We start from the raw sequence: 23848 nt of genomic DNA, 5'->3' as shown, positions 1-23848 counted from the left end.
AACTGGATGTTTTTCTAAAAGATCTGCTCTAGGAATTATTGTGGGGCAGGTCTCTGGCCTGTGGTATACAGGAGGTCAGACTAGATGATCACAATGGTCCTTGCTAGCCCTTAAATGTATGAATCAGTCACTGTAAGGAGGGCCCAATTCCCCTTGAAGGTTCATCTAGACTGTGACAAGGTATATCCCTATTTATCACGGCTAAGATTTTCAAAACTGTATGAGGGATTTAGTACCCAATCCCTCACTAACTTCTCGTAGGTGCTTTTGCAAGTCTCACCCTGCATATATAGATGGGGCTAGGTGTATGTATTTGTATTACTTTCTGCTTAGTTGTATTCCTGGGTATGTTTTTCACAGACATTTTTTTAGTATCTCCAGAGTCATCTGGAAAGTCAAAAAAAAAATGCAAGATCTGGTCTTCCCAAGGGACTTCAGTCTCCGCATGGAGGAAATCTCATGAGAAGCCCAGTTCTTTTGCTATTTTGATTCCACTTGTGGCTCTGTAAGGTTAAAAGAAAAAAAAAAGACTAAAAAAAAAATACACATTTACATCCTGAGAAATTCATGTTCTTTCGGGTTTCCCCAAACACTCAGATACCAAACCCAAATGAACATCCCTACTATTTATATGTAACTACTTACAGACAAATGTTGTCTTCAGTACATGCAACTCAGTCATATCAGTGGAAATTGTGCAGAACTGTGTGTCTGAGAGCAGAATATGACCCTCTAAAGTCACATGCTAATGATCTTCTCTTTCTTGATTACATTTATCACCTCCTCTCATTGTCCTCTCTGAGCTAGAGGTCATTAGGAAATGCTAGAAAGCCTTCCTTTTTGAAAAAGCCTGTCTGCTGTAAGACTAACACCAACAACAATGATGTTCTCTTGTATCCAAAAAAATAAAAACCCCAAAACCCCACAACCAATTTCCCCAAAATCTCCTGAAACAAATCAATCTAAACAAGCAAACAAGTACATAAAATCTAAAACAGTTAAAACAAAAAATCCTTACCCGAAATATAGGTTTTACCCTGAAAAGTGAGAAGGGCAAGAGACTCCATGAAATCCACTAGGGACACTGCCATCACTATGGGTTTTATGTGGAAGGAACTCAGTTGCTACTGTGATGGGCAGCAGCATAGAATCTATATAAAAGTAGATAGATTGATGATCTGGCCCATTAAGGAATTTGTTTCCACCATTGGAAATCCACAGCCACAAAGGATTAAAGAAAAATTGTACAGACAGCCAAGGTTGATTGATACCTCTTGGGCTCTCTGACTTGGGGTAAGGATCCGTGGGGTTGCAGGGTACTGGGCAACAGATACTTCCACATTACCACTGGGGAACAGGTGAAGCAGCATCCAGCAATTACTGAGGGCTAGGCACGGCAGGAAGTGCCACCCAAGAGTGACAGAACTCTGTGGCCAGCTGATTGGTCTACACCAACATTTAAACAAGGAAGTTGGCCCAGGAAGCTGTCTGAACAACAGTGCAGACTCTGGTTTGTTAATGCTACAGACCTTGTCTTTTGTCGTCTTGCACCTGGCTCCTGCCTTCGACCCCAGCCCAGCTTGACTTTGGTACCTGTCTCCTGACTCGCCTTGGTAACTGTCTAGACTCCTGCCACTGACACTGGCCCAGTGGACATTACTGGCTCTGCTGCCTACATCCTGGCCATTACACCAAGCTATCTTTATTACCTTATTTACAGCCAGAGAAAGGGGCTCAGAGCTGCACTTTAGTTGAAACCATGACCTTAGGTGTCTAATTATGTGTAGCATAGAAGTGTATGACTCCTATGCCACACCAGATATCTTAGCCACCACCACTGCTGTAAAGAGACAGAATTATTTTGAATATTTACCATACACCCTGCTTGGGCCTTGTATCTCATCATCTCATCTAAGTAGGGGTTGAAAATTTTCTTATAACCACCAAAACAAGTTGTGTTAGTATTTTCATGCATGTATATTATACTCAAGAATAGTGTTCCAGCTCTTCCAGTTGGGAATGAATGGAGATTTCCCATTTTCCCATTAGAGACTTAGCTCTCTGGTTTGTCTCTTTTTGTCTCTGGGTTTTTCCAGCCTATACTATAAGGACAGGGATTCCACCCTCCCTGCCCTATGAATCCTATCTCCCCTCTTCCAAAGCCTCTCTACACATGTTTGCTGTTACTTCCAGATGTGTCTGCAGCTTGAAAACAGTGATTTTGGATACAAAAGAAATATCTAGTCTTAGCTGTGCTATGCAAAGATCCCCCAACGTCTTCTTTCCATCTCCCCCCCCCCCCACAATCAGGCTGACTGTCCAGTGGAAAACCACTATTTTTAAGGTACCTTTTCTACTGTAGAGTCAATAGTCCATATAGAAATGCCTGAGCATGTGCAGAAGAATTATACACACAATCCACCCCCCTTAGCTCATCACCTCAGAATTCACCCCAGTCCCCTAAGCAAAGATCCCCAAATGGATATCTAGTAACATACCAAATTTGTTGTCCTCTTCCTTTTCTATTTGAGTGAATCAGATGCCTGTAGAAGAAAGGGAATGACGGCACTGCCTGGAACTGGACCTAGTCTAGGTAGGCTCTACTGTATCACTGCACCTTGATCCTGTGGTTACTGTCTATGCTGCTTTGCCAAAAACACTTCAGTCCTGTCCTGCAGAAACCCCAGAATTCACAAGGCAAAAAGAGGAAAGGACATGAAAAGACATTAAAACCTGGATTCTCTGCTCAGTCTCCACTCAATGCATCTGAGATCACAAGGGTTGCAGCTCCCTGATTCTGGGAGCAGTTCTCATAGCTGCTCTATTCCACCCCAGCTAGCTATGGCCCTCCCCTCCATGCACCTGTGTTCTAGGGAATTGGCACTGAAGCCAGCTATGCCAGCTGGGGATTCTCCCATGATGGGAGAATCCTCAGCTGGGGAGATGGGTTGTCTTTCCAGAGCGGCGCACAGAGGCCACACCATAGGAGAGAGTCTGGATCTAAGCCTCCTTTCCAAAAGCAGCCTTTAGTAACTTTAGTAACTTTACTTCATGCATTCCCCTCCTCACCTCCACCAAAAATATCTCATTGCATCCCCATGGTAGTGCCTGCTGTTGACATTAGACCAGACTCACAGCAGGCTTTCTTGCTGCTGCTCTCAGCTGAGTCAGTCATGGTGAACAAAGATTTCTGGCCATTACTATTTTATTATTTTCATTATTTCATTCATCATTTTAATTCCCTGCTTTCATTCCTGGCCAAGAGAAAAGGCCAGCATGGTCCACATCTGGAAACGAATTTCTCAAGACTGGAACAAAGAACTGCCTCCAAAAACTATGGCTCCAAGACTCCTACTTGGGCTCTCCCATTATGGAAAAGTTCTGTAATAAAAATCTCATTGGGAAGAAACCAGCAAGGGTGAATAAAAACTAGCCAAAATTTAATGGTGAATGAGATGCTTTCTGAAGGTTTATATATATATATATTTTTGGAACCATCCTGTAAATATCTACATGAGTGATCTAAAACTCAATTTATTCAGTTCCATGGCATGGTTCAAAACAACCATTGAAAACAATCATTTTCTATTTGATTCTATAAGGATTTTTCCATAAGGATCAGACGGAATCCATATCCATTCTGTGGGATGAACTGCCCACGTCACCCTTGTCATTTTCAGCAAAGCTGTGTCACCACCCCCACCAAAACTTGGCGTTGAAATTTAAATATTTTTCATGGATTTTTTTCCTTGTCAGAAATGTTTCACTATTTTTCAACTACCAATGTGAGAATCATAGACTAGAATAATAGAATATTAGGGTTGGAAGAGACCTCAGGAGGTCATCTTCTAGTCCAACCCCCTGCTCCAAGCAGGACCAACCCCAACTAAATCATCCCAGCCAGGGCTTTGTCAAGCCAGGCCTTAAAAACCTCTAAGGATGGAGATTCCACCACCTCCCTAGGTAACCCATTCCAGTGCTTCACCACCCTCCTACTGAAGCAGTGTTTCCTAATATGCAACCTAGACCTCCCCCACTGCAACTTGATTCTTGTTCTGTCATCTGCTAACACTGAGAACAGCCGAGCTCCATCCTCTTTGGAACCCCCCTTCAGGTAGTTGAAGGCTGCTATCAAATCCCGCCTCACTCTTCTCTTCTGCAGACTAAATAACCCCAGTTACCGCAGCCTCTCCTCGTAAGTCATGTGTCCCAGCCCCTTAATCATTTTTGTTGCCCTACACTGGACTGAGAGGAGGGGAACATTGTTCTCAAGAAATTTTAACTGGAGGAAAGTAGTGATTGTTTGCATGCTTGAGAGTCTAAGAGCAGGTTGAAAATTTGCCATCAAAACTTCTGTTTGGCGGAAAATGGCTTTTCAACAAAACAGAAATGTTTGTGAAAAAAAATTCCACCTCTGTTGTAAACTGTTTTTTGTTTTTGTCAGCTGAAAACCCAAACAATGTAACAAAACTGGGAAAAAATGTGTGCATTGTTAAGAGTAGCCACATCGTCCCCGCGAGGTAGCTGTATTTCAGTGGGGCTAGGGAGTGATTTATACAGTCTATAGTTCAATACAGTCTGTTAGCAATGTTTCTGAAGTGCTTTCGGATTTGTGTGGATGAAAGGTGTGGAACTCGATATAGTAAGATAATGATTATTTCATAAACATGGCATGGATCTGTCAAAACATGGGAGCTCCTAAACTGCTCTCTGGGAGGCCATGAACTGGTAGAGATCAAAGGGCACTGCTGGGAGAAAAAGCAATTATTTGGGACCACAAGAGTACAGGGCCTGTCAGGATCAGCTGATCTGCTCAGTCATGCACATATTTGTACACTGGCCTTGCATGCTCCCTCCAGAAAGATAAGCTCAGATCCTGAACTTAGATCTCCTGCATGGTAGCCCAATGTGGCACTAGACCATTAGGCCAGGCCCATAAAAAGCAAGTTTAGTTCTCCATGTCTAAATCAGAGTGATAGTAAGGAAACTCCAGGACCAGCCACTATATCAAAGAGGCCCTATTGCCTCAGAGCGTCCTAGTCATAAAGCAAACTCTTTGTTTTCTTTGGTACTTGAATGCTGAATCACTGGACTAACCTTTCATCAGGGACCCCTGTAATGAGCTGTAAGGCTGAGGAGGGGAAGGGCATTACTTAGACTTTTCTTCCAAGCCAAAGAGAAAGGAGATTCCTGGAAAACCAGGTTAAGTTCTTCCAAAAAAATTCCTTCTGAAGAAATGTGGTGTACTGTACGTAGCTAACTATTTGTGGTGGAGAGGGACGCTAGAATAACCCTGAGAGACAAGCTGCTTTCCAGACAGAGGTCTTAGTCACACTTCCAGTTACTCATTTAAGTTCAAATATATCCTATGGAGGCAGAGGAAGAGGAACATCCCAAACAGCTTCCTATGGCCATGTTTGTGCTAGTGTGTGTGTGTATCTATATTTACATTTTAGAGAAGGAATGGGGCCAAAATTTGGATCCAGAACCAGCTTTTGAAACTGCCTCCACCTACCCTGGGTGAGGAAGTGCTCAGACAGGAATAGAATTTATCAAAACTTTTTGTTCAAACTTTCGTTTTTAGAGAACAGCCTTTTTCAAATACAAATTGTCCACTGAAAAAATTCATTTCTGTTTCCACGTTTCCAAGTTTTCAAAAAAATTAACAGAAACTGAAAATACACTTTTTTTCAGATTTCAGTTTTTCAGTTATTGGGGTTCTCCCTCCCCTTTTCCTCCCATTCACTTTTTTCTCTGGCAAAAAAGGAGGGAAGGGGGAAAAGGGAAAGAAGGGGAGAAACTCCTCCCCCCCAAAAAAACCCTGAAAACTCCAAACCAAAATACATTTTATATTTAGTTCTGAAAACTGAAAAATTGGGGGGGGGGTTCCCACAGTTTTTGCTGGTTTGTTTTGGTTTTTGTTTTAAAATTGGAAAATGTCACGATTTTATTTAAAACTTGTTGCGAAAACAAACATTTTTCAAATTTTTCTGCAAAACGTGCTTATAACTAGTTCTAGCATGACCCTTTGGATTAGTCCATTGGAGAGAGACGGGTCACAGCCTGGGGGATTTTCACCTTCCTTTGAAGCATGAGGTATGGTGTTGCAGGTTTAAACTGGTGTATATGGCAGATTTTCTGTAACTTGAAGTCTTTAAATCATGATTTGAGGACAGCAGTAACTCAGCCAGAGATTAGGAGTCTAGTACAGGAGTGGGTGGGCGAGGTTCTGTGGCCTACAATATGTAGGAGGTCAGACTAGAGGATCATGGTGATCCCTTCTGGCTTTAAAATCTATGACTCTGTGAACATATGGACATGAGTTGTTCTGATCCAACCTTCCTTAACACCCCCTCCCAATGTAGTTTGATGTATTTGGCATTACATGAGGCATTTACTTTCAATAAACAACTATATGTAGGACTGGAGGTGCCTCATGCTTCAATATCAGACCTATAGGATTTAATAGAAAGCAATCACTTTGTGGTAAGTGTTTTGAACCACCTGTTGAGATTTTTATTGATTTATACATGAAGGGCCAGAGTCTGCCCCAACTTCCATCCATGGAATCTGGTTCAACTCAAAGTGGGAGAGATTGGGGTGTAAATCAGGGCAGTATTAGACCCTTCCAAGTTGACATCTCACACGCTGAATGTGGTATGGAAGGGATCCTGTTAGCAGAAGGTTCCTGCCAAAGTGCTGCCAATTTTCATCATTTTATTACCAGCATCATGATATTTAGTGTTTTACTTAAACCTCCAGCTGCAGGAAACATGTTTACATGTGAATCTCATCTTTCCTTTACAAAAAAAAATGCACCTGAAAGGCTCAAAAACCAGAAGGCAGGTGAAAAGAGTCCCTAATATACTATTTTGAAGAATAGTCTGATAGTTTTAAAGCCAATTATGTATTTATTGAGGCCTGACTCATGATTTTGGAACACTTGCGATTGGCTGTATAGACACAGGGCTCATCTTCTAAAGGCCATTTGACCAGCCTGGTGGCAGGAAGTCAACCTAGTGAATTCCAGTGAGGAACTCACCTTGAACTCAATGCGGGGAAGCACCCCTGAAAGGCTTCACTAAATTACTGAAAGGGAAGTGGGGAACTGTCTTCTGAACCACTTTTCAATGCTGTGAGCATGAGAGGTGTGAGCTCTATTTCCAGTAACACCTCATGGGAAACGCACACAGATGTCTAATCTAACCAGCCATCCGTGGTGTCAAGCTTCACTCCAGATAGAATGTGGATAGGGAGGAGTAATTAAGTATGGACTCAGGCCTGGGGCCCAATCCTGCTCCTAATGAAGTCAGTGAGAATTTTTCCATTGGCTCCAATGGGAGCAGGATTGGACCTTAAGTGCATACCTCAGGAATGACTCTTTAAGAAAGATGAATTTTTTTTGACTCGTACCAAATAATTCATAGTAAGATTGGGCAGCCCTCTGAAGCAAGCTATTGGCAGGAGGAAACACCAATAAAACACGATAGAAAACTTCCCAGAAGATGCAAATGTAAGAAGAATACACTGACCTGTCCCTGAAAAAATGCTAATAAATTAACACTGTTTCATTACACAATACCTAAGCATTTACAGGAAAAGAGCAAAGAAGTTTGGCTGGCCCAAGAAGAAACTGGTCCAGAAAGACTAGTGTCTCTGCAGGAGAAACGGGGAGGACTGACTAAGAGGGAGAAGTGAAGCAAAGCTAAGAGAGGGATAGGGAACATGGAGGGAGGATGAGACAAGAGGGAAAGAGAAGCACAAATAGGGATTGAGGAAGAGGAAATAGGAATAGAAAAAGGAAGGAACAAAGAAGAGAAAGAGAGAGACACAGAAGATGGAAGTAGAGAGAGAGAAGAACTGGGAGGCTTGGAAAACCCTCACCCAGACTTTGATTGACCCTAGCCAGTTACATTAGCACCTCCGTTGCATGGTGGACTCAAATCCATTTCCCCCACAGAAGCAGCAGATAATAAATAAGGCTGCCAAAAGAATGAGCAAAATGGTAGGATGCCTGGTGGACTAATTAAGGCAAAGCAAATGGAAAGAACACGTCGCGTCCCATTATTAATATGTTCTATATTAGTGTCATTATAGATGATTACATGAATCGGTTTCACAGCCTGAGCCTTCCTCAGCCAACTCCAAGCAGTAATCCCAGTGATTCACAACCAACGGTTACATAACATGGATTTCCAACAAGCTGATCGTGCTGCGTGGAAAATAGTCTCTACATATGTGTGTGTAGAGTGAGTCACTTTGATTCTCTGGGTTGACATTTGCATCCTGGGCCAAGTTTGCTTGCAAGAGAAAGGCATTTTTGTGAGATTTCCATATTATATAGATAGATATTGACATGGGAGCATTCAGGGTAAGGGGGAGGAGGGGAATGCCCCTCAGATATCTGGTTACTGCTATAGCAGCAAATTTCCTTGCCACAGTAAAACACACAAGATGTATGCAGACCCTTCCCATATATAGAAACAGCAATCACAGACTAGAAATAGAAAATGGGAGGCACTAAGCACAGAGAGGAACGGTTGTCACACAAGAGGGATTGAAACCAAGAGAGATTTTCTTTCCCACCCTCCAAAATACCAAGGAGTGCAACAGAGATTCCCTCAAGCTGCCAGGAACCAGGACAGGACTCTCTATCTAAAAGCAAGGGGAAGAGGAGAATGAACATAACTCCAGGATGACAAAAAGAGGCAACGTAGACAGCAGTGGGCTAGGCAGCCGCCCGGCCTGGAACCAGGAAGGAATGATGACACATCAATAAAACTTGACAGACACAGGGGAAGAAAGACCTAGATGCAGCATGAAGCCGTATCCCAGGCACATACTTGGTGTATTGTAACCACCACCGGACAGAGCCTAGAAATTCCTGTCCTAGCACAGCTTGTCATGCCAGCAAAGATCACAATCATAGAAATGTAAGATTGGAAGGGACCTTGAGATGGCATCTAATCCATTCCCCTGTCCCACAGCCAGACCAAGTAAACCTAGACCACCCCGACAGGTGTTTGTCTGACCTGTTCTTTAAAATCTCCAATGACGGGGATTCCACAGCCTCCCTTGGAAGACTATTCTAGTGCTTAACTAGCTTTCCAGTTAGAAAGTTTTTCCTAATGTCTAACCTAAGTCTCCTTTGCTGCAGAAGTCACAGTTTGGTTTGATTTGTGTCCTCAAGAGAGAGCTAAGATGATGTCATTGCAAAGAAGGAGCAACCCACAAATAGCTGTGTCACCTCCACAGCTGGCATAGCGTCAGGGAGCAAACTCTATGGAAGGAGGAGAAAATTCAAAGCTCTCTCTCTCAGGAGCTGGATAAGATTGGGGGCCACCTCTCTGGAGAAAGTGGGACCATGAAGACAGGAGACTGGTGAAATCTGATTGGCTGTCAGACTTTCATTAATCGTTTTTTTAAAAAAGATTCAGAAAAGGAGGCACACAGAGTACACCACAGTGTATCCCTGAACAGTGCACAGATAGGTTGGTGCACAGGCAACCCAGAATTCTGTCCTCAGAAGGCCATTCAGGGCCAGGCATCTGTGAAAGAAACTGCTGCAAAGACATAAGAGAATGCAGACCGCACAGAGCGCTACCAGACCATTGAGAGCTGAGAGTTGCCAGAGCCAATTCCTCAGTCTGTGTGGGAGAGGAACTCAGCTACGAAGGATGCCCACCGATACAGCACCTGTTATTACTGTGCAGGGCAGGACCCTATAGATCTATCAGCCTATTTACTGACAGCACCCATCCCTGTTATAGCTGAGCACCTGATGTTGATCTTAGTTCATGCTTCTCCACTGGAAGCTGGTACTTGATGACAGAGGCATCCAGGCTTCCTGTAACTCTTGCTCGGTCATGCCGGGGCCTCTGTGAGATGAGCTCTCATTGTCTGTGACCCTCTGTCTCTGGTTCACATCCACATTGCCCCAACCAGGGCCTTTGGGGCTCACAGCCGCTGGCAATGGCACACCTAATTCTCACCCTTCACCATACATGCGCTGTCCCAGGGCAATACCAGGGCAATAGAGGTGCCTAGGGCAGCTGCGAATTGCATAGACATGCTGCTGCAGCTTGATTAGGGCAAGAGGGAAGATGCAGCCCAGCCACGTTTCCCCTGGCTATCCCTCTACTTACCACAGCCCTGCTCATTTTGCTTCTGCAGTCCTCCGGCACTTGGTGCACCAGGCAAGGATGCCCATTCTGCCGCCACCAAAGCATGATGGCTCATCCTATTTTGGTAGAACATGTGCCACCATGTCAGCAGCTTGCACTCTATTTCCAGTGCTCTGTGCTGCAGGGAAATGGCTGGGGGTGGGTGGGGAGGAGAGGTGTTCCCGGTTCTATGGGTCACTTGTGTAGTGCACTGGAAAGATCGGCCAATATGAAAATCTCCTCTGATGATCATGCAGTGAATTCCAGTCCCTCCTGCACCGATGCCTAAAACTCTTCAGTCAACGTGCATGCAGTGCTTTGAACACGTAAAGCACTATCTAAATGCTAAGTATTATTATAACGATCCTCTCCGTTCGGTCAGCTTGACCCCCCAACACACACACACACACATTCCCCACCTTCCTTTGTAGCACATTCACAGCATCAGAAAGTGCCCAGTTTTCACACACCCGGCCCTCTGCCATATGATCTCCCAGCCCTCAGAAGCTTTAAATAGTCAGCATTATTCTGAAGGCATGTTAGAGCTTGTCCCTACACACTCCAGGAATAATCCTTGATAGCTGGTTGGAGTGTGTGTGTGTATGTCCCTGTAACAATGCGTCCTGGCCCTCACCCTACTTGAGATCATGCCTAGAAAGGGAGCTTAAGCACAGTTCCCAATAGATGAACGAGTGGCATATCACAGTGTTACAGCACTGGCATCATAGTTTTGTCTCCCAATGTTATCTATGTGTACAGTAAAGCTCCCTTCAGTAGTCCCTAAAATAAAAACCTAACTTCAGAAAGGAACAAACTGACCACACTGTGATCTGATAGACTCTGGACTGATCCCAAACCCTTTCTGTAAATGTAACAGGATTGAAAACAATGTAGCAGACTTTTAAAAAAAATGTTTCCTTTCTCTCTTCCCCTTGGGCGCCCTCCTCTCTCTGGTGCATTAGCGTGCACACAATAATTCCAGTGTTACATGCTGAAACACAAGCTGCCTTTTACTGGGATGATAAATGTGTACGGAGAATGTCCACCACCAAACTTCTTTTCATGCTAAATAATTTTTAATAGAAAAGAAAGAAGAAACCTGCTCCTTAATAACTCAGCTTCCCCAGAGCTGGAGAATGTCAGTGATTTCAGGCTAATCCACACAGCAAAAAGCCTAGGACTGGACAGAACCCATATTCTGGCTTTGGGTTCCACCTGCAGAGTTTGGGGGTAAGGAAGTGCCCTGTGATGTAGTAACATTTACTATATCAGTGAGGCAGTGTGGTGAGGCCAGCCTGCAAATACAGTGTGGGTAGCATATAAGGATGGATGGATGGATGTTCATTAGCTAGGGGAACCAGTGACTCTCTCCTTCTTCATGTGCACTGAGAAAGAGCTCCCAGATCACAAACTCTCCTGCCTGGCACTTGACGCTGACAACCCTGTGACACAGACACTAAAAGGCTGCGATGAGCACTATAGAGATGCCCGTTTAACCATGTTGTGAAACAAATGTCACAATCGTGTCTTGGTGTCAAGTCTGCCACAACCAGATGGGATGTTCTGATTGACTGGGCAGATTGGAACAGGGCTTATTCAGATGGGTTGGGAGTTTTTGCTACGTAGCTCACCATCTGTGGATCTAGAGCCCAGGGATCTAGCAAAGGAATCTGTGGGTACCAAAGACAAAAGCAGAGAGGATGCAGATGGGATAGGGTTGGGCACAGACTCATCTATCAGCTCCCTGACAAAGCTTTTATGGCAAAGGTCTTGTCCGCAGCTCTCTAAAAGCCCCATACAGCTCAGCGAGAGAACGCTGTAACAGCATCCATTGGAGCCAGTAGGTACTGACTTCTGTTAGCTGACAGGGGTTTTAACTTTTATAACCCCGTTAAATGGCATGTGACTGGGGGGAAGATATCAGGGCCAATTTTTCATATCACTCCTGTTTGTCGTATGTTCGCTGCATGGTAAACTAAATGCTGACAAAAATGAAGACAACAAAGCCACCTGAATCCCTCTGCCTGGCAGAGAACTGAATGGGGAGGCTTGCTGTGCTTCCAAATTTTTTTCTGAAAGCAAGTGGTATTGAAAAGAAATGGAGGAGGGTAAAGTCCTCTGCACTGCTGCATGTGCCAGGCATTAAGCCATTGGAAATCTATAGTACATTCCAATGGGAACACAAGGGTGGGGCGGGGGGGACTACAGACTGCTAGACAAAGTCATTCAAAAGTACTTTGATCCAGGCAAGAATGTCATTTGGGGAAAGCACATTTTCTTTACAAGGAAGCAGCTAGCAGGTGAGACTATCGATCCTTAATGTCACAGACCTACCAGTCAAGTTAATAAATAAATGACAATCGCTCTTATAGAGCGCTATTCATCAGTAGATCTCAAAACACTTCTCAGAGAAGGTGATTATCGTTATTCCCATTTGCAAATGAGGAAATTGAGGCAAGGAGAGGTGACATGACTTCCCTATGTCACACAACAGGCCAGCGGCCGAGCTAGAAATAGAATGCAGGTTCCCAGAGTCCCACTCCAGTGCTCTACCCATATGGCCCCACTGCTTAGGTCAGATGAATCTGAACACTCAACACATGAGCGAATTAGAGACCCAGTTATTTGCAGTATAACCAAAAACCAGGTCAAAGGAAAGGGACTACAGGAATGGACTTGACACTACAATGAACAGTGTCTATTTGCAGGGCTAGTAAGAACTGTGCTTCCCAAATGAAAATATCAGCAAGCAATGAAAGAACCTAAGTGCAGCAACTTAAAAATGCACACCAAAGGCACAAAGTCAGAAGACATGAGTAAACATACAGCAAAGACCAAATCCTCTTGCACTCACTGTGGAGACATTTGTAATTAGAGCTGAGCAAACAAGTGATTCTTTGGTTCAGTGGCTGTACCAAAAAAATCTGGTAAATGGCTAATTTGGGGTCACTGTGAAATGACAGTTTTTTGCTTTTTTCTCACTGAAGCAAAAAAATCGATAACACTTAGTTTCAGGTTGAACAAAACGTTTCCTTTTCAGATTTTTTTTAACCCTTTTTTGGGAGAGAGGGTGAAGTTAGTTAAGTATAGCTACTTTTTTTTAAACAAAAAGCCAAAAAGTTTTGTTTCGAAAACGTCTACAAAAATTCCCATTTTTTCATCTGAAACAATTTGTCAGATTCAACCCAAATTTGCACAATTTGTGATGACTTGAAATTGGATTTTTTAGCCAAAAATAACTTCCCAGCTCTAATCATAACACAACACAAAGGTGCACTCCACAGGGGATGCTGGGTTGTGCATTCATTAAAATAATGAGCACAAGTATGTTGCTCACTGTACAAACTGCAAAGAAATACAAAAGAAAAATTTATTAATCAACTTGCAGATGGATGACAAGGCTCTGATTATGATCAGGAGACAGGCATGCCATTCTTTGTTGGGTCTCAATAAATTTAAGAAACAAGGTTCTACAACAGGCCAGTCTGAGAAACGAAGAATAAACAAACAAAAGTGAATATTCAAAGAAGAGCTTGGATATGAGTAAAATGTAACCACAGTAAGACCATCCAATGTTAAAATTGAAAACTAAGCTTGTTTCATTCAGCTGGCACAAAATGAGCCTATAAGGCAAAGCTACCCTGGTTTTACCTGTAGACTCAGCAGACTTGGAAATAGTGGAATAGGAAGCTCTCATGTGTGTTTGGTCCAAAGTGCAAATGATAATGATCAAGTGAGCGCATAAGCTGTCTACTGAGCAGGCTGCAAACGGTACTCTAAAGGAATTTGATCATGTGTGTGTAAAGGGGTAGAATGCATTAAGGATAAAACAGATCATATTGCTTTAGAACCCCGTCTGCCACCAAAAATACATCCACCACATGAAGTCCCTTGAGCACTGAGAGAGAAAGCAAACGCTAACTGGACGTTATGGTAAAATTAGATGTTCTCTACAGACGAGATTAATGGTATGGTCAATGGGGGAAAAAACAAGTTACATATGTATATCGATCCAAATGATTTAAATAAAGCCATCAAATAAATCAGAGGTCATGTCTAGGCTTCTAACAACAAGGGCATTTTCAGTTTTGGAGGTACAGGGGCTTCTAGGTGCTACTGTTATAAAATACTATAATTATTCATTGGTATTACATTCTAGATAGATGGCCATCAGAAAAAAAGCCCAATAATCTGCAAGCATGAAAACGTATTGGGGCTACAGAGATGAAACAGCCACACAGAATACGGTTCTGTACAATCGACATTGTGTCATATTATCATGAGGTCAGAAATGCTAAATATAACCCACAGTGCCTACGTGTGCATTGAGATGTGTAAGAACAGAGCCTGAGAAGTTCTATTTGGCACATTTACAGATCCCGCCGCTGGAGATGATGAGTGACCTCCTGGCTCCTGGGACTTCACTAGGGCCAGGATTTCACTCAAGGTACCCAAGTGTGAAAACTATTAAACACAGGAAACAGAATGCAGAACCCACATGCAATTCTTGATTGCTTTCAGTTCAAGGCAGGTGCAAATCTATTTGAATTAAATGGGAATGCTTGCCCCTTATTAAGGGATTAATACTCAGGTTTGAGTTTGTTTGCTCGTTTTCTAAACTGAGCTATTGCAAAATACATCAGGTAGCAAGGTACAGCACTGTAAATCACAGTTTGTTAGCTACTGTATTCCAGATGAGTTAACGGCAGGTAAGCTCACAAGTGGCTCATTGCAGCAATTTCATTTGATATATCCAGTACACCACATCAGGATTACTAGGTGGAGTCAAATTAGAATTAGCATAAAACTTAAACGATGCGTCAGAAAGAGAGAATTTTAGATTCCAAACAGAAAGTGACTAGCCACCTGCCAGAGTAATAGCACTAAGCTTATGTAGTATCATAATCAGCCACCTACATGAAGAACAGAAGACATCTACCTATAACCAAGGATAACATTGACTCTGTTTCTGGAGGACATCCAGAATACTACAGACAGTGCTTGGGCGCTGGCAGAAGTAACCCACACACAGTCACTGACAATGGTAAACATCAGATGCAGCAAACATAGGCTCCAGGTGGCAGACCCAATTCAGCAGCCAAACAAGCCATTGCAGAAGGTATTGTTTGGAGAATACAAAGAGACTGTGTGAGTAGAAAAACAATGAGGTTCACAGTTAGTAGCTATTGACCAATGCCCAATAAGAGGCAGGAGGTTCTGATTGTCTGCCCCCGCCCTCATCCCTACATGTTCTTATTAGTGTGCCTATTAATTGACAGTATTCATGACTGGTTGTCATATTTAGTTGACATTATGTTTTATTTGCATTTCATTATTGCTGAAATGTAACAGTCACTACTGGAGTTAAAGGAGACTGGCCCCATGCAAGGGATATTAAACATCCATTACCCTGGTTTATGTCAATTGACTGAGGCTAGGAAATAAAGACCAGTCTCTTACCAGCACCCCTGTGTGTCACCAGCAACAATGGACTTCAGATGGGAAACATTTGTCACTGGCCCCTAAGAAACCTGGAGAGGCATAGCTAGCTGCAAAGACTCCCTCCTCCCGTAAGAAGATAGCAAAAAAGATTAGTGTGGGGTAATGCTGGGGCTTACCCTGCTTCCTTTCCCCTGAGGGGCAGATAGTGTATTGAGTATGTTGGCAGGGAGGGGGGAGAAAACTCACCTAATGTCTTCACCTTACATGTGTGGAATACCCACTATTGTCTCCACCAAATCCCGTCACAAGATTCCTACTTTGATGTCTACGGAACCAGCTGATACGGACTAGGCAAGAGGGGAGCTGAGAATACTGCCACTAACATGATTATTTATCTATCACCTCAAAATCTACCCACAAGCAAGCAAACTAAATAACTTCAGTACCTACAAATTGCACATAGCTATGCTACGGCCATGCACATAGACAAACTATGCAAAAACGAGTCTCTATGACTGTTACCCAGCCCTCCCATAGATTTGTTACAGTTGAAGATAACTGTCTCTTATTAAATGTTTGTACAGCACCTAGCACAATGAGGCCATGCTCAGGTTGAGGCTACCACACTATATATTCAATAATAATTTCAAACATGACAAAATTTGGTTTGGGTTCAGTTCTAGAGATGGGCAAAATATTGTGAGAAGGGTGTGTATTTTGCCAAGTCCTTTTGCCTATATTTCTAAGAATGATAAGGTCTATTGTGCGCTTTAAGAGTCACAGTCCTAGATCTTTGTACCATGGAGCATGTTATAATAGGGAGGTTAAGAGAAGGATGGGTGTCTTCAATAAAAAAGCTGTCTTTTCCCAAACTGCCAGCAGGGGTCATGCATGTGACAGCAGCAACGCGTGTAACAGCTGCCACGTCCTCTCAATTCTTCAGGGGAAAGGGCTCATTGATCTAAGCAGGTCTTTTCCAGCTCTAGCTATCATAAGCCTAAATCTTCCCCATCTCCACCTCCCACCTCTCATCCACTCCCTGTGTGTGGGGACTCTCTCATTTAAAAAATGAGATGTTTATTGGAGGCTCCCACACACGGGGAGTGGGTCAGAGGTGGGGAAGATATAGAAACTGAGTGCCATAGTGAGCGACAGTCATGGGGGATGAAGATTGTTTTCTCATATGCCTCCTCCATTCTCCCACCCCTCTCTTTGAGTGGGTGGGCTTTTTGCAATGCCAATTAACTCCATGCTGAGGAAAGGGTGGGGGGGAACAATGCATGGGGTCCCCCATCCAGCCCACCATAGCAGTGTCACCTTCCATTAAGCAGCTGCCAGTTCATATGGAAAAAGGGAAAAGCCAGCAACTTGTTTGGTTTTCTTTTTTTCGTGGGCACTTCACTACTTCAAAGGCTTTCCTTCAGTTCACCGAGGTCAGAGGGCAAAGGTCAATGGGCACAGTTTGACCTCTCTTTCACCTCCACCCTAAAAGGGAGAGACCAAAAAAAAGAAAAGAAGGAGAAGAAGAAATTCTGGCAAACACTTTTATCCTCTAATCTTTCATCTCCACATTGTTGCTAAAGCTTTGTCTGAGGAGACAACGCGCCCTTCAGAATCTGATACTTCCACATTGAACTCTTCCTCCTCATCTTCAAGAAGTAAATAAAACTAAACACCAAAACCAAAAAAGCCTCAAAATTGCAGATGAGGGGGAAACAGGCATTATTGTTCAAGTTCCAGACCAACATGTGAAAAATGCATTTTTTTTCTTTAAAGACAGCATTGTTTTATTATTATTTTTTTTTATTATTTCTGATCACCAGCCCTGGGGCATTGAGGAATAAGTTAAAGTTTCAGAAAGCTCTCCACAGCTGGTGATTATATCCCTTGCAGTGTGTACAAAGACATTGAGAAAGCAGCGGAGAAAGTAAACAGTATCACTTCTGGGGATGGTGCAGGGTGTGTGGGGGGGGAGGAGGTGGGGAGAAGAGGAGGAGGAGAGCAGCAGATGAAATTTAAACTGGCAGACAGCCCAGCCGCCAACTTAAAACAATACAGCTAGAGAAAGCCAAGAAGGAAAGAAAAACAGAGAAGAGTGTGTGTGGAGAGAGAGAGAGAGAGAGAGAGGAGGGATGAGACCTCCAGCAAAGGATTTGAGCATCATCTTTGGGGGTCCACCAGCCAGCAGATTAGATTACAGGGCTAGGCTTCAGGGGGCCACATTCTTCTTTCATTATGTAATGTGTATATGTGTGTTTTTAATTGAATTGGCAAAGCTCAGTTGTTTACCTCTCGCAGGAACTATGAAAGGAAGGCATGGGGTCTGGAAACAGCAGTCAACGTGGCTACATCTACATTACAAGCTAGTACGTGTGCGGGGGAATCACACCCCTGGTTTATAGTGTAGACATAGCCACAGACTAGTCTCCTCGGTGTCCACGGAAACAAACAAGAAACCACAGTGGAGAGTTGGGTTCAAACCCAGTTTCTGATCCCATCTCAGATGGTGTAATTTAGGTTTCTTGTACACTGGCCTTTCAACAGACTTTGGAAACAGTGCTCAAACTCCACTTGAGGAGAGTTCCAGATTAAACCAGTTTTTCACGTGTTTCAGCCCACCAACATACATGAAACCAAATTGTGTTAGTGTCACAGACAGGTGGCACTCTATTGCTTTTAAAAATGTTTTTTTCTGCCCACCCCATGGGACCTAGACTAGATGATGGTTTGGCCCTATCCCCATTGGCCAGCCAAACCTATGTTCAATAATCTGAGCCCCCCAGTGGGGACTGGACCTCAAGCTGGCTGCAACTCAATTTTCACCTCCCAGAATAGGTCTTGCTAAATAGGATCTTTCCAGGTCAGATTGACCTGAAGCTCAGTGGAGAAGACTGAGTCATCCCAGCATGGGGGGAGGGGGAGGAGGTAAAATTCTGGATCATCCATCCTTCCTAGGACTAATAAGCCCTTCTTTATGGATATCTGTAGGTGGACTTCGCAGGAAATTAATTTGGAAGGTTTATAACAGGGAGTGTTCCTTAAAAGGACCAGGCTATTCTGTGCTTTTGGTCACCCTTCCAGCAGTCTGTTAGGTTTCACACCAGCATGAATCATATATCGTGGAGGTTGATGTGTTCTTTAAAATCCTCCAACAACTGCTCCCCCCAAACCCCACCCCCTTCTCACCCACATAAAGCAAATCTAAACTACGGCTGTGAATGCTGAGGAAAGAGCACTGCTAAACTTTCAGACTTGCAAGGGATTTAGCCACAGAATTATATTGGGCTGAACCTCAGAAAGTTTGGTGGTTCTCTTATGTTCAGTTAAAAACCCTGCATTTTGGGTGTTGAAACTTATTAATGTTATTTATTTGTACTTCAGAAGCATCTAGCTGCACACACACACACAGTAACAGACAGCCCTCCCCTGTCAAAATCGAGAAGACAGAGAGGGAGGTGAAACTGAGTCAAAGTGAGGGAAAGTGACTTGCCCAAGCTCACAATGCAAATCAGTGGCAGAGCCAGACTTAGAACCCATGTCTCCTGACTGCCAGCCCGTGCACTGGATACCACTACCACTTTTGGAAAGGAAGGTAGATTGCAAGATCAGCTGTTCTGTACTATGTTTTAGAACTTCGATATATAGACCTGGCTGGAGCCAGGCAATGGTAAGATCAGTGACAATTATGGCAAATGATACACTTCATAAAAAGTTACCCAAACTTTTCAAAATCTCCATAAAGGTTTGGTTCAGGTTGAGTTGACCTAGTGGATGTGGCATGGCTTTCCATTGTTCCTCATGGCCATTGACACCAGTGCAAAATGGGCATATATAAAACCCTGCCTGATGAAACCAGTATCATTTCCTGTTTATTTTGCACTGCTCTAAATGACTGCACTAGATGTAGGGCAACAAGTGATTTCAATCTGTGGTGTCTCATGTCGGACACCCAATATATCAACCTGTCTGAATGTGTAGGCCTAAGCATCTGGGTGGAACTGTGGTCTAGAGCAGTGCTTCTCAAGCTACCTGATGTGGGGGACTGGCAATTTTTTTTCCCCAATGTGCACGCAGACTGGCAGCCAATGGCTCGTGGACCGGCACCGGTCCGCGGACCACCACTTTGAGTAGCACTGGTCTAGAAGATTAGGTATCATCCTAAGGTTCTACCATGGACTTATTATTGATTACACTTTGGTTACCCCTTTGTAAGACGAGGAGGATGATTTTTGCCTATTTCACGGGGAGGCCTATCCAAGCTTAGATTCGGAACAGACTATGTTGTTGAAAGCTGGATCCTTAGGTGCAGGTTCATTGTACCTATGCCTTAGTCTGTCCCTGTCCATTTCTTAACCCCACTGAGGAGGAACCAACCCAGTGGAGCCCACCAAAGCAGGTGCCATCAAATGTTGAGCTCATAATTTCAATTCAAGGGGGTAGAGCTTGGTGTGGGGCAGACCCTAGGGGAATACCACCCAGGAAGCTAAATCCCCTTAAAATGTTAACCTAGTCTGACAGTAATTACAGATCATTGTATTCGCAATGTTATGCCTACATTCATTTTCCAAACTGCAAGGGCACGCTGGTCCCTTGATGGAGAATAAGAGTTTTATATAAAATGCAGCAGGGGTATCAAACCCTGTATAAAGCTAAAGCTCATGCTCAAATAAATTGGTTAGTCTCTAAGGTGCCACAAGTACTCCTTTTCTTTTTGCGAATACAGACTAACAGGGCTGTTCCTCTGAAACCTATATAAAGATTGCCATCTAGTGGCAACTAACACAAACAGCATCTGTTGTATTGTTCATATGTTTGTAGGTTCAATAAAGTTAATGAATGCATTGAAAATGGCTTCTTGGATACAGCTCTGAACAAAGCATGGTACTTACTCAATGGTCACAGCAATAGCGTAATATGGGAAACATACCACTAGAATCCCAAAGGCAACCTTTTACTTCCCTTAAAGAGGTGACTCAACCACAGATCCAATTAGGATGAAGTGTGAAGAGGGCTTTAAGTACAACTTGAATCTTGCATAGGGTCTTGGGCAAGCCCTCGGAATGGGGATGAATTTCCCCAAGCATCCGATCGTCGGCTGGTGTAAATCAGCATATCTCCATTGGTTTCAATGGAGTTGTGCTGCTTAAGCTCAGCTGAGCATCCAGCCCTGAATGATGGAACACAATTTGGTGTTAGATAGCACCTTTCATATACTACTCAGAAGTAGCCCGCATTGTTTTACAAAGCAATGAGTTAGTACTGGTGGGCCAGAGAACCATAAAGCAGTGAATGTTAAGCCAAACTACCTTAACTGAAAGGTAGTTTCCCAGAATACCTACAGACAGATATATCAGGCCAGGTCCAAGTCAATAGAGCGATGCCAATTTACACCAGTCAAGTATCCGGCTCAGGGTACACAACCCACTTCTCCTGCCCCCTCCCCCAAGCCCCAGCTTAATCTATTAGGCCTCCACTGGCCCTATCTGAAATTGTATTTCTTTTATTTGTTCTCGGGCTACCCTTAGCGTAAATTGAGACAGATTAAATTGGAGGAACTGACCAGTTCTTATGTTACACTTCATTAAAAACTTTTTTTTTCAAATTTAGAGCCAGATGCTTAGCTGGTGTAAATTAGCATAGCTCTACTGACTTCACAAATCCATTGACTTCTATGGAGCTGAGCTGATTTACAGCAGCTGAGGCTCAGACCCCACAGCACAAGCTCAGAACAAATACTTCTACTGTTATCGGAGAAGGAAAAGAACCCATCCTTTGGAATCCCTCTTCACTGATAAACACCATTTCCCATGGAACTTAGCTAGCAACTACAGCAGACCCTACTACCTATGGGGTACAGACAAGCTTTTTGTGGAGGACTCATTTTGCCCCCACCCCCCTTTGTGTCTTGAGAAATGACAAATACATCAGACCTTATTTCTGTTCAAGTCCTTACACTACATTCATCACAAAAAGGCTAATTCATGACCCAGACACATCTTTCTGTTGACCTTGATGGTCTTTGGATCAGGCCTCACGTATGCTATAATTTTCACAGCCTCCGTGGGATTTGAACCCAGGTTCTTTCCGGCCGGAAGCAAGGCTCATAACAGTAGACTAAGAAGCCACATAATGTAGGTCTCCAGCCAAATTTGGATGTTGAAGGTTAGCCACGATTGGGGTAAGGAGACAAAGTGCTATTTTCCCTCAGGAAAGCTAGCTTTATTTTCTAAAGGTTAATGAGAAATAGAAGCAAGTTAGACTAGCCAAAAGAATGAAAATAAACGGGGTGTTTTTCTCTTCCTCATTTTGCAGAAAAATGCATGGCTTTGGTTTTCCTGCAGGCAGTTGCTTTGCATCGATGTACCGTGTGGTGACTCAGACACTGTTATTATAATCTAAGCCAAAGAGAAGGCATGTTTTATGAGATACATCTCTACCCCCCTTCCCCCGTCTGTCCATACTGTATGCTTCCATGAGTGAGAAGAAATAGTCAAAACTTGGCACGATGGTTTTTAGTGTCTCTTGGCAGGGTGTATTCTTCCTTTGCCTTCAGATCAGCAATGCAAAGGAGGATTCTGGTTTATAGAGGCCGATGTGTAATGTCAATAGCAAAATTTGCTTTTAAGATTCACATGAGAGGAAAGCAGAATATCATTCAGAAGATAGAGTTCCACACTTGCAGGGAGAGGAGAATATAGTCGAGATCCACAGAGAAGCAATTTTACTCCTATAGAGGAAATAGTCTGAACAAACCCACACCTGGGGTTCCAGCCCCCAGACTCCATAGAATCAAAAATACATAGGGCCCAATTTACACCACTTACCACCATTCACGGGTAGTTATTCACATGACTAGACCCAGTGACTTCAGTTTAAGTAAGTGCTCACCTGATTAAGGAAGGGGTTCACAATCTGGCACAGAGTGAGCCCGATTCTCCCTTCACACTGGTGTAAATTGGTAGTAACTCTGTGGAAGTTAGTAGAGTGATACAGTTGTGAAATTGGTTTAAGTCAGAGGAGAATCTGGCCCACCATCGACAAGTTTGATGCCATGGCTCAGACCTGCATTTTGAACTCTGAAGCCTCTGATCATTATGAAACCTCCAAACCCCAAAAGCGAACTAAAAACAAAAATAAGATGACTTGAGGTCCATCTCCTCGGAGTTGGCGGTTTCCAAAAAAAGAGCTGAAAGAGAAATTTTGTCTGTGCTCAAAAGTGACTCAAGCTACAAGGGATTTGACGAACTTGCCTCCCACCCACCCCTCTCCCACGCACAGATGGACTCTAGACTCAACATTTTTTTAAAATCAGGTCAAACGAAAAAGAAATCAGATGACTCAAAGTAACAAAGAAATGTATTATTTTGAGTCTAGTTATGAGAACAATTTCCTAGGAGAGATAATGCTCTTAGATCTTTCTCCATCTGCTCAATGCCTGTGGCACTCTACCATGTGCCCCATATTAGGTCGTAAAGGTGATGTTTCTGTTTTGCTAGGAATAATAGACTGATTTTCAAATTTGGGTGCCTAACGTTAGGCATCTAAATCCATATTAAGGGATCTGAGTCTGCCAAGAATTGTACCTGTTCCATAGTTCAGACCATGGGAATTTAGCACATGCTTAAAGTTAAGCCCATGCTTAAGTGCTGCCCTGAATAGGGGTGGACCTAATCAGAGATCCCGAGTGCCCATTGTGACATTCTATATCTTGGGGGAGCATCCTGGAACCCCCATATTCCTCATTTTTATATGATCGAGATCTTACGTATAAAGCATGCCTTGTAAAGTATCAGGGGAAAGGTCATGATCTGCTGAAAGTCATTTCTCTATCCATATGTGTATATCATTAATGCATATGAAGTTATGAGAATTGTTTTGTACGGTGTTCACTAAAACATGCTGTAAATTGGGGAATCAGCAGAAATTAGCTCCCCAGAGGCAACAGAAAGAAAAGTAGCCAATACCCGGGGGGAGTATCAATCAACCCATCAACAACCATTGTTCAGCAAGGGAGCTACGATGCAATAACTCACCTGCATGAGGCCACACCAGGGGAATTGCTCAGCCTTGCCTAGAGCCTCCGCAAAGCCCACTCAGACATGCCTGGATTTGTGTTTTCCAAGCACATGGACTGAGGGTATAAAACAGACAGAGTGGACACATACTGGGCCCTTCTCCTGCCCCCACCTACACTGCAAGCAACTAAGATACTGAGAAGAAGACAAGACTCCAACAGAGGAGAT

General features: G+C 43.4%; 1 long non-coding RNA gene across 3 annotated transcripts in view; it reads right to left on the bottom strand.

Moving 5' to 3' along the window:
* LOC125639224 (uncharacterized) overlaps nucleotides 1–23848 on the bottom strand; it is an 81295-nt gene that overhangs the window by 32137 nt on the left and 25310 nt on the right. The window contains exon 3 of one of the 3 annotated variants that reach the window (XR_012668865.1): nucleotides 13520–17090. The exons of 1 other annotated variant lie outside the window; for it this stretch is intronic. This is a non-coding gene — a long non-coding RNA (uncharacterized LOC125639224). Of the gene's footprint in view, nucleotides 1–13519; nucleotides 17091–21741; nucleotides 22792–23848 lie in introns of those variants that run through there. One more of the 3 variants, XR_012668867.1, reaches the window with a different exon arrangement.

Source organism: Caretta caretta, chromosome 6 (assembly GCF_965140235.1).
Source record: "Caretta caretta isolate rCarCar2 chromosome 6, rCarCar1.hap1, whole genome shotgun sequence".
NCBI classification, from domain to species: Eukaryota; Metazoa; Chordata; order Testudines; family Cheloniidae; genus Caretta; species Caretta caretta.
Note: the sequence above shows the minus strand (reverse complement) of the source record. Positions and strands in the feature narration are given on the sequence as shown.